The 11,952-nt window shown below is 38.2% G+C and overlaps 1 long non-coding RNA gene across 1 annotated transcript; it reads left to right on the top strand.

Moving 5' to 3' along the window:
- Positions 1–4,596: 4,596 nt before the first annotated feature.
- LOC118469379 (uncharacterized) lies at positions 4,597–11,707 on the top strand. The gene is made up of 3 exons (XR_008603253.1): positions 4,597–4,718; positions 6,473–8,488; positions 8,590–11,707. It is a non-coding gene; the product is annotated as an uncharacterized LOC118469379 (long non-coding RNA).
- Positions 11,708–11,952: the final 245 nt, after the last annotated feature.

Genomic DNA, 11,952 nt, shown 5'->3' with positions numbered 1-11,952 from the left:
AATGGCTCAAAGAGAACTGACGCAGATGGTTTTAATGTTGTGGCTGGGTAGTGTATACGTGTAGATACTTCTCACCGACTTGTGAGATAGTTCTCTGCTGTTTAATATCATACTTTGTAGTTCTTTTGGATGTTAAAACAAACAAAATGCTAACGTGTAAGATGAAAAGCTATCTTACAACACATCAATAAATTGGAAATCACAGTCAGTAATTACTGTCTTAAGCTAAAAATAGCATGATGTTGATAATAGCAGAGACATTATGGAGAATAGAGAATTTAATTCTCAAAGAATAGACTGAAATTTATTACAGAGGTAGAACATTTTAATATTAGACTATAGAAACATTACTGTTGCCGCCTGCAAAATGTAATTTTATTTCATCAAGTATTGTGATACATACTAGTGAGGTCAGGCATTGGCTTGCTTGTTACCGGATAACCATGAAAACCGGTACTACCTGTCCCATGGGTCGGGCCGTCGGCGACTCAACCGGCATCCCCGCCTTTCCGAGGGCGTGGAAGTGGAAAGTGGGCATCCTGGCAGAACTAAAAACAATATCTGCCGCAGGTCTGGGGTGGACCACTCCCAGGTACACGGGGTGAGACTGGACATCCTGGCAGATAAACACATCTGTCACAAGATCTATGGTGGACTGTGCCAGTTGGTGCATCGTGACATGCACTACACAAAGAACAGAGATAAACAAACCTGGCATCTGGTCTGTCACTGCAACAAATACCGGAGTCAGTTTGTCTTTGCTTGTCCTTGTCACTGATACCTTTATCTGCCAAGAAAGTGCTGCTAGTTCAGCAAAAACTAGCGGTACTCAAATACTTTGCAAGCTGTTTCATGAAATGGTCAGCTGGAGGACAAAATATCTCTCAGAATGGGAAGAGCAAGTGCTGTGATTGGAAACTTGAAGGAGAGACTGTGGAACAATCGACATGTGACTATCCATGTGAAAAGCAAAGTGTACAGAGCGACAGTACTGGCTACTCTATTGTACGGTGCTGAAACTTGGACTGTCTACAGAGTGCAGATAAAGAAACCCCACGCATACATGATGAGACACCTTGGAGCCATAATGAACATCTCATGGAAAGACAAGATAACTAACATAGAAGTGTTGAAACGAGCTGGTCTACCATCAGTGGAGGACGTGCTAACACAGATGAACCTGAGATGGCTCGGACAGTTGAAACTGTACTCACAGTTATGTGAGGGCAAACGAAATCAGGGTGGACCAAGGCTCAGATTTAAAGACACTGTAAAAAGTAACTGGAAGAAGCTGGGTATAGAAAGGAGTTCCTGGCAGCGGAAGGTTAAGGACAGGGCTGTGTGGTGGAATCTGATCAGACCTAAATGAAACAGTCCTTGTCGCCATGGCAGGCTGCTATGAGCTGAGCTGAGCTGAGCTGATATTTGTAACAAACTAAACAAAAACTGGTTTTGTTGGGTTTCTCTGCATAGGTCTTTCATTACGTATAGGCCTCATGTCCTAGTAGACATATATCCAGGATGAGGCACGGCTTCAAACGCAGTATTCATCACTGGGTGCCGTTATGTCAGCAAGCTAGCATTTGCTCGTTAGTATCAAACACAAAGTACTGCTGTGGTCAATGGGAGAGGTATAAGTTTGGCATGCTTGAGGCTACTTTAAAAGAGTCTTGGATTCACCAGAAAACATCACAGGAGAACATTTTTTCTTGCTCAATTTTTAGTCTCCTGTAACTTCAAGACACTTGGTCCACAGATGTTCAAGCTTCCCCATCCCTTTGTGGAACATCACATCTTGAGCCTACAGATTTCTCAACAGCATGAATGACATTATCATCACTCTGAAAATGATGACTACTGAAGTGAGATTTCAGTCTGGGAAGCAGATAGAAGACAGATGATGCAGAACGGGTGAGTAATTTTCATGGAGCTACATCTGGCTGCTTCTGCCACCCATATTGCTATTTTGGTTCCCCTCTTACCTACTGATTTATCATCTTCAAAGAAATGACAACAAACATTTGAGTCTTTGTGGACAGTAATGTAAGGCTTTATAGTGTGCAGTTATGCATCTTGTTTCTGAATGAAGCTGAGATTTTTTTCTGAAATTCCCTTGTATATGAGCTGATGATGGTCCTACAGCAAAAGTTGAGGGATCACCAAATTTATTAGGATTTCTCCAGAAGGGAACGTGGATTTCTGTGCAATAGTTTTCAGATATTTCATTCACAATTACAAGCCTGAACCGGATGGCACTGGAGTATAAGTCATGGGATCTCCAGAAGTTTTTGTTGTTCATCTTCTGGTGACCACGAATGCCTGTGGGGACAAAAAATACTGACCAACGAGTTCTACATACAAGTGTGAGGATTTGCATATTTTGTTGTTTTATTTGATTTGAAGCTGAAAAGAACAGCAGTTTCATGACTTCATGTTGGACTCTTGGTTCTTTTGTGAGATTAAAATTATCAGAGAAAACATTAATTTACAATGAAAATAATCATTAAATGCAACCTTTATTCTGTGAGCAGTTAAACTGAACTATACAAAGCACAACTTCTTCTTTCTTTTTCTATCTCTAATCCTGATCGTTGTTTCTGTCCTCTGAGGCCTTGAGACCAATGCAAATGTGTTTATGGCTTCCTCCAGCGTGGCCTCACGTGAACTCTCCTTGAGGCCCACAGTGAAGAAAACATGTTTTGCTGCCAGCGTCGTTGGACTTTGATGCGTACTCGGAGCTGATGGACAGGTATCCACCTATCTCCATCCTGCCAGTACCACTCGCTGCTCCGTGGGGAAATGGCTTTACTGGTTATTGTTCTGATAAAGAGCTGCTTGTCTTTGGCCTCCAGCTTTGTTTTTCCTCCCCGGTCGGTCACTGTGTACAAAGGTCTGTCCAAAGTTACTGTGAGGGGTCGCAGCCAGAGAAGCTGTAGAAATGACTTTAAATCCTGAAACATCACGTCAAGTAGGGGCAGTGACAGGTCCAAAAACAAGCAGAGAATGTGTATAAAATGTCACCCGTGAGCAGATAGTGCAAATAACAGAGTAATACACATTGATAAATCCTCAGGCAGTGGTGACATGGATTTATGACTTTATGTTTTGACTGCAAAGGTAAATAAAAAACTGCATCTGAAATTCAGAACACAACTTGCTCCTAAAATATATTAACTTGGTGAAAAGAACGATTTATCTTGCCATTATTTGTGATTAAATGTACTTTATTTTTGATTTATACTGAAACATTTTAAATACGCTGCTCACATTTTGTGTGACACAGTATATTTAATATGGAAGTGATTGATCACAGTTATTATCACTTAACTGATCAGTTACCTTCAGCTCTCTGGGCATCATTAAGTCATTGTTTTTGGTTTTATTATCTGTTTTCCTTCACTCTCATTGCTTTCATTGGTTGTTTTCAGTATCAGAATTACTGACTATTGATGAATATGTCAGAGTTTAGCTGCTGAAGCAGATCATTCATTAATGGAGACCAAAACAAATGTGCCAGAAACACGACTCTAAACTCACACTGATGTTTCTCTGTGTCTTTTAAAAGCATAATTTGGTATGTTTTTTTAACCCCTTCTGCTGTATCAACTCTATTCTCTCTTTACAGGCTGTTTCTCTGCCCCCAAGTGGCCGAAAGCATCAATTAACGTGACTTTAACCGTCCTCTTCTGCATCCAAATCACACCCAGGTTTCATGAACTCAAACCAGGTAAAATTTGTTCCTGGTGTCATGCTAGGTGCATGTGGAGCAGAAGGAGAATGCTGCCTGTAATTTAATTTCCTGACTTGTCTAGTTATAAGCACGGCTGACTTTCCTTCCTGAATGCAAACCATCTCACTGGTGGAAGTAATGACTCACTGAGAGAAACTTTGCCAAATCAAAATCATGGCAGCAGGCCAATGAACTGGGTGTTCAGTTCCCTTTGGGGAGAAATTTATTGCCAACAGGGTTTATACTGTGAGTACAGAGTGTCCTGTAACTCCTACAGTTTATTCCTCATCAATATTTTTGTCTGATTTGTGACGATGTTAAAGAACAATAACTTTATGATCTCAACATATGTAAAGAGCTTCTTGTCAAAATGACCTTGACAGTGACGGCACTTCACTTAAAGGGCGATAAGTAGAAATTTTACTGTCTCAAAACATAAATTGACCATAAAAATATGACAATATGCAGTCCAGTGTCTCTTTCTTTCAATCTGTATTTTTACCCTTCTGTTGAAATTTCAGATTTGATATAGTCAGTGGGTCCGTGTATTTATCTGGCAATTGGATTTTCCGTTCTGAAACGGGTATTGAAGAACAAAAAACGAGTGGTTATTTGATTTTCGTTTTAAAATACAAAAATTCAAATACAAGGCGTTTTTCCTTTTCATGATCAAAAAGAGATACACGAAATTTTAAAAATGCTTTGATTTTCATTTTACATTTATAATAACAAAAAATTAAATCAGTAAGAGACAGAAACGAAAAAAGGTCAGCTTTGTTATTTTCTGAGACCGGAAGTGGTCATCAGCAAGTGTGGAGCCAAACGACAACAAGATTCTCAGAGGGCGGAGCCAGAGAGCAGTGATTGGTCAGACCATAGATAATATAGAAGACAGCGCGCTAGCGTATCGAGTATTCTATGTATCTATGGTCGGCGTGTCTGGTAGCATCTCTGGCTGCTGTTGATCTTGTTTTCGGAGTAAAACACGGTAAGAAGATAAATACTTCTAACCTGTGGCGTTGTTTTGTTGTACGTTAAGTCAGCGACTTGTGAAGAGTTGTGTTTTGTCGTGTTTGAGCAGTTGGTCCGGACGCGTTAACTAGCTAAGCGGCTAAGTTAGCTAACGGGCTAATTAACACAGGTGGCTAGGGTTGCTACCTTTCAGAAATGAAAATAAAGGACGCCCACCACGGCTGCCGGGGCCACAGTTCAATAAAGTTGTAAAGATATTCACAGATTCAGACTTCCAGCATCAATAACTCAGATAAATGTTGCCAAAACCTAAACGATGCCTCTTTCCCATCATTGTAAGGTAGACAATGTGCTACAAGCCCAGTTTTATCAAAAGTAGCTGTCTTTCAAGTTCAGGAATAACGTTGGTGTCAACAGGAGCCAGTTGAAGGCTGCAGTGATTTTGGTGACACTACAGTGTATCAGAGTGAAGTTACTGAATATCTGTGTCTCTCTTCACTGTTGCAGCGGTTTTGCAATTTGCAAATGGTTCCTGTTCACTCCATAGACACCAATGTTATTTGCGCAGCTTGAAAGACAGCTACTTTTGATTAAACTTCACATGTAGCACATTGTCTACCTTACAACGATGGGAAAGAGGCATTGTTTATGTTTTGACAAAGTATATCTAATGAGTTATTGATGCCAGATGTCTGAATCTGTGGATATCTTTCCAACTTTACCATACTCGGGGTCACTACTACCCAAGGAGTAGTATGTTTAATGTTGAAAAAAGCATTTTGCCATACGTAATGCTTTAAGTGCTTTATTAACACAATACTAAGAATTTTGTATTGTTTTATGATCACAGGTTCTGTCTGAAAATAAGTGGCATCATTTTAAACTGTGAAACCAAACTAATGAAATGTAATGAGCAACCAGTGAGCAATACTGTATTCTACAAAAACATAAAAAACTGAATGCAAAATACTGTACAAAGAAATTCTCTGCAGACAGTTGTTTTTCATCTAAATCTTATCTTAATACAATTAATGTATTGACATATTTGTGTGTATGCATGTATTTATTGTTTTATTTAGTACTGTTAGCATATCAGAGTGCTGAATGAGTTTTTCTTTACATAGTCAAAGGCCATTTATTGATTACATATAGGCTATTTAATAAATGTTTATTAAAAACTATAAAAGCATTAAAAAATAATAAACAACTTAGGCATTCAAAGGATAGTTAATAATTATAACAGCTTCCCACCAGAGAAAATCATATCCATATACAGATTTTTATTAATTCCAGGGCTGGTTCAGTAAAGATTATAATAATAAGTACATCAGATAATTCTTGGTTTCAGTTGGAATTTTGCAGCCTGAGAGATTGTTGAGAAGGTTTGCAGTTCTTGTTTTAGCAAAATATGTTATAATAGAAGATCTTTGTTGTCATTGTACATGAAATTATCTGCAAACCAGCAAAGTGCATCAGTCTGACGTATCTAAAAATAAATAAGTAAAGAAAAATGCTTCTAAAGCCAATAATAAACAGAATATTTTGAGGGAATATTCTAAAAAGGAAGGAAAAGCTCCATCCTCACTCCTCAGGATAAACTGTCATTAAAATTGACTTTAAATTTAGCTTCAACACAAAATAAAAACATTTACTTTCATTACTGTTGTCAAGTTTTAATAAAGTTCATGCTACTTTTATAAAATGATCAAAGTGAATAAATTGTATTTCTGTGATCTGTGTTTGATTTCTGTCTTTTCTCCTGTCATCCAGATGTTCAGAGGGAGATGATGCCACATCTGGTCCAGCTGATGGAAGGTCTTGAAGTTCACTGACTGACCTCGACTGAAGATGGTCGTCTCACTGGATTTAAGGTTCAGATGCTCAGTAACAAACTCCACCAATGAGCCAACAGGGAAGCTTTAGGTTTATTAAATGTTGCTATGAAGGTATCGCTGTTTTTCTTTGTGAATGCAATGTGTTCCAACTGAAACTTGAATTAGAACTTGGAAGTAAATCCTTCCATCTGAAAGGATCTAGTTGCATTAATAACCTCAACACATTCTAATTTTTATTCCAGTCTTGGTTGGAAATAGAATCTCTGTATTGATTCAGGTAAAAACTGAACTTCACAGCATGTTGGAGCAAAACAACCAGATGAAAACTGTGATGGTGTTGGATTGTCAGACCGTAATGTTGCAGCTCAAAGCAGCTTTTCTATCTCAGTTCATTCTGACATTTAGCTATGAATCAACACAGCAGATGGTGATCCATGCTGTGGAAGTCTCACATCTCCTGATTTAATGGAGCTACTTTGCACTTTTTACAGTTTATTCACCAACACTTTATTTAATAAAAGTCCCATCTAGTTTTTATGAGGAATGTGATGTTTTAATTTCTCTGTGAATAACTGCAGTCTAATGCAACAGCTGGAGTTGTAACATCTGTCCTGATATTGATCATGAAGTATTGATCAGAATACTTATGGTCAGCAGTCATCCCTGAAGTTTTACATTAAAATCTTTACTTGTGTTGTGAACTTTGGTAAGAAGCAGAAACGTTAGCGTTGCCATGGATACACGAGTGTTAAATTCTGTCCATGTTTCCATTTTGGGAAATTCAGTCCAGCAGATGAGTTTGTTTTTACTGCCAGCTACCATTCAGTCAGAGATATTAAGAATAAATAAATGTGCATAATGTGGAAATGAACAGATTTTATTTTTATTTATTCCTACAGCTGCTGCAAGAAAAGTTCCACACTGTGGAGGAATTTAGTCTCATAATCACGGACAATAAATATTATCTGAATGTCGGGTTATTGTTGTTTATCAGCACAATACAAAAAGATTAATGTTAGAAATATTCCAGTTAAGACTCTAGAATATCAGGATTTATATAAATTTACCTCAATAATATGAATGTTCAGGTTAAGATTGTGCAGTGATATTTATTATGTAAGTTTAGCTAATTAAAGGTTATGACTCTGCACTATAATATTATTATTTAAATTGACATCATTATTATATTATTTTGGGTCAGACCCCACAGTATTGAGAGTAAGAAATCAAATATTCTATAAAATGTAAATACACTGAACCCATTTGGATATATTTAAGTGAGACTCTACAATATTATTTGACACAAATCTATCTAAATCAAAATTTTAATCATTTTTACTCCCAACATTTACTGGACTGATTTAAATATTAGTTTTTATGTTAGATTTCTTAAGTAATTTAATGAGTTATCAGCAAATATCAAGTGTTCATTTGATGAACTTCATTTCCTAAAACATCCAGAATTGGAGCTCATATCTTTGGCAGCTGTAAAGTTTCTGCTCCTTCAAAGTTCACAACACAATGAATGAATTCCTAAAACACTCTCTGCTGCAGAGCGTTTGTGATGCTGAAGCAGTGATCAGTTTTTCTGTTTCTTCTCTGGAGATGCACAATGAGGGACGTCTGCAGAGACTGAGAAAGAGTCTCACCACATCCTGACATGAGGAAAAAGACTTTATTGAAGACTACAATGAGAAAAACTATCAGACAGCAGATGGCATGCATTCAAGCTGAGCTCTGAGCATTTGATCTGGAACAGGAATTCAATAACGGCAGCATGAGCTTCATTTCAGTCTGTAGCTGCTGAATTCATGGATGAATCATCTGGCACTAGAGAGGAAGACCATCAAACATCCACGTCAGCTGATGGAGGTCCAAGAGTCTCACCGAACAAACAACCTACAGAGTGAAGACCTCTAACCTGATTGGATGGCCTCCTATTCAGCTACATGTATGGACAAATGCCTCTAAGCTGATTTGTTTTCTAAAATAAATCTAGTTTGAGCCCTAATCACTGCCTGTGTGTTTGCTTTTTTACACCGCTGTTAACAGTTTAGGCTGTTAGATTGTTCCAGATAAGACAAGTACAAGATTCTTCAGAGCCGTTCTACCACGAGCCTGACAGGAAGAACTCCAACAGCTACTGAATGGTCCTGTGGTCCCCTCAAGGCTACAGGAGGAGCCCTATGAGGACGAGCCGGTCCACCTGATGGCGGCCAGTCGCTGCGGTTCAAAGCCAACACCGACTACGTGGACTTCTACTGGACCACACGGAGGCCTTCAAACCGGACCAACAAGTTCAGCGACTCCCCGACTCGTGGGTCTGAGGACGTCACCGAGCCTCGGTCCCAGCCGGCCTCCTGTCTGTGGATGTTTGAGTGCTGAGAGGTTTGTGGATGCATGTGAACGTGTCTGTGTTGAAACAGCAGCTTTGGACTCAGTAACGCTGGTAAAAACCAAGAGCTCCTTTATTTGTGAATTCCACTAAAAAACTGATGAAAATAAGTTTGCCAGGGTTCTGACTGATAGCAGATTATTAAATAATGAAAATAATAGTTTAAATATTCCTTTAAACAATCCTTTTAGGTCTACATTTCCTTTACACTGACTTCTTGGTATATGTACAAGTATTTTGGGTGGAATATACCATTAAGCCTAATGTTCAAGGGTTCTTCTGGGAATATACCATTAAACCAACCTTGTAGGTAAATGTTCCAGGATGTTGGGTAGAATATACCATCAGATCAACCTTTTAGGTCTACATTGGAAGATTTTAGAGTAGAATATTACTCCAAACCATCCTTTAGGTCTACATTTAAGGTGGAATACTCCTTTACACCAAGATTTTTTTGGTCTACATTTAAGGATTTTAGGTGGAATATTCCTTTGAGCGAACTTTTCAAGTTTATGTTCAAGGATGTTGGGTGGAATATACCATCAGACCAACCTCCAAGGTCTACAGTAGTGAATTTTAGGTGGAATATACCATTAAGCTCACCTTTTAGGTGTACATTGGAGGATTTTAGGTGGAATGTTCTTCCAAACCATCTTTTAGTCTACATTTAAGGATGTTGAGGATGGTATATTCTTCTGAACAAACTTCTCAGGTCTACATTTCAGGTGGAATATTCCTCCATACTAACTTTTTTGGTCTACACTGAAGGATTTTTCTAAACCACCCTTTCAGGTCTATAGTTGAGGTTTTAGGTGGAATATTCCTTTTAACCAGCCCCTCAGGTCTCTTTGAGGATTTTGGATGGAATACTCGGTTAAACCAACATTTTAGGTGCATGTCCAAGGATTTTTGGTGGAATGTTCCTTTAAGGTGGATGTTTGAGGACCTTGTAGGTGGAATACTTCCTGAAACCTACCTTTTAGGTCAACATTCAAAGATTTAAGGTGGAATATTCCTTTAAACCAACGTAAATTTCATGTTTTGATCATTATCAAGAGAGAAACCTCAATCCAGACTCCTCATAATGATGTTTGAGATTTATGCTGCTGTTATTTGTTTAGTCCAGACTAAATGACAGAAATCCACAACTGTAATTTTATTTCAGGACTCGGTTATTAAATGTCAAAACAATCCATGTGACTCTAAAAACTCAACGGCTTTACAAACTCTGAGATTAAACTCTCCACAAGGATCCAAAATAAGTTGGACTTCTACATGAGAGCTTTAATTATTCTTCATCTACTTTCTGAAAAGTTTGGTCAATAAAAAAGACAAAAACTAATATTTTCAGCTGAACTAAAGACAGACGTTGTGATTTTTCTGCTCACATATTGTGTTGTTGTAAACTTACTCTTTCAAATAAATAGCCGCCTAACCCCCTGGAAACCAGCATTTGTCCTGTTTTTGTGTTGCTCCTCTGCGACCCTAGACAGCCGGGTCGTAATGTTGTTTGAGCAACACACCATACTATGACGTTTTTACAATGATGGTTCTACTATGGAACCAGTTTGACATGTTCAGGCGTTCTTTGTGTGAAAACTCAGAGATTTCAGGTATCAGAAGGTGGTTTTCAACTTTCTGCTTCAATTTTAAACTAAATTTACTTGACTAACCCAGCCCTCTGGACTCCCAGTAAGCTGTGTTCCTATTGGCTGTCCAGGTGGCTGCTTGGTGTTATCAGGAACACCTGAGCAGCTCAGTGTCTTCCTGCTTTGTTTTTCTGCAGCCAAACATTTCCTCTGCTTCTCTTCACCACCGAACCGGGTTTGCCTCTGTTGCTTTAGTTTGTTCTTTAGACGTTGGCTTGCAGCTTCCAGCAGTAAAATCGTCTTTAATGTGTTTCTTGGTGTGTTTTAGGGCTTTGTACTGGATAGTTGTCTTGGTAAATGAGGTTCTTTAGCCACAGTTAGCACATGGTGCTAATGTGTGCAGTGATTAGTGGATTTGGTACAGCTGAGTTGTGTTTTTATCTTGGCTGTAGTGAGTCTTTAGAAGTTTTTGGTCAGACACATTCTGTATTCTTGTGAACCAACGTTGGTTGTCCAGAAGGTAGGAGTTCCTGTCCCGATTCTCTGTTCTCAGAGGTTCTCTGTTAGGCTGCAGGAGACTTTAGCGTTTGGGTTGTGCTAGTTGGGTTTTTGTACAGTTTCATTTGGACGACTATCTTGAGGCCCATCCATGTGGTTTAGTGAGGTTTTCTGCAACAGTTCTACAAAGCAACCTGCAGCAGAAGAGACTTTGAGAGTTTTTAGGAAGTTCTGGAGACCAGACTTTAGAGTAGCAGAAACATTTGTCAGTAGTTTGAGCAGGAGAATGTCAGCTTCAGAGTAGAAATGAGATGGAAACCTTCTTGACACGTGTGGTGAGGTCCTGTACCAAGAGTTTGAGCAGGTTGTGAAGAGTCTGTAGTTCTTTGGTCTGAAAGCACAAGAAGAGTCGACTCATTAAAGGAGAAAACAGGAGATATTGTTGATTCTTCTGTCGCTCTGCAGTTTCCTTAGACTGAATATCAAGTTTATATTTTAAATGATTTGCCATGTGAGCCCAAGAAGACTTCAATAAACTCCCTCCATCCCCTGGACACAACAGATTTTATTACGATGTTAAATCTTTTTTTTTTTTTTAAATATATTTTTGAGTTTTAATCATAGTTTTACCATAGTTTTTTTTCTCTTTGCTTGTTTAGTTTTGTCATCTGTGTGAAAGGTGCTAAACAAATAAAGTTGAATTGATAAACTGAATAATTGACGAACTCATGATTGTGACAACAGAAGTATTTTCATTGTGATTTAAGGGTTTGTTTCATTTCTAAGGTTGGGGTTAAAATCTTGACAGAAAAAAAGATTAAAGAAATAAACTACATTTTAAAAAAGCAATTAAATCAAAGGAAAAAAACATTTAATACAACAAAACTTTTAAAAAGAAAATTAAACAATAAATACAATTAAATTATATTAAAC

Source organism: Amphiprion ocellaris, chromosome 2 (genome assembly GCF_022539595.1).
Source record: "Amphiprion ocellaris isolate individual 3 ecotype Okinawa chromosome 2, ASM2253959v1, whole genome shotgun sequence".
In the NCBI taxonomy this organism is placed as follows: Eukaryota; Metazoa; Chordata; class Actinopteri; family Pomacentridae; genus Amphiprion; species Amphiprion ocellaris.
This window is presented reverse-complemented; position numbering and strand designations above follow the sequence as displayed.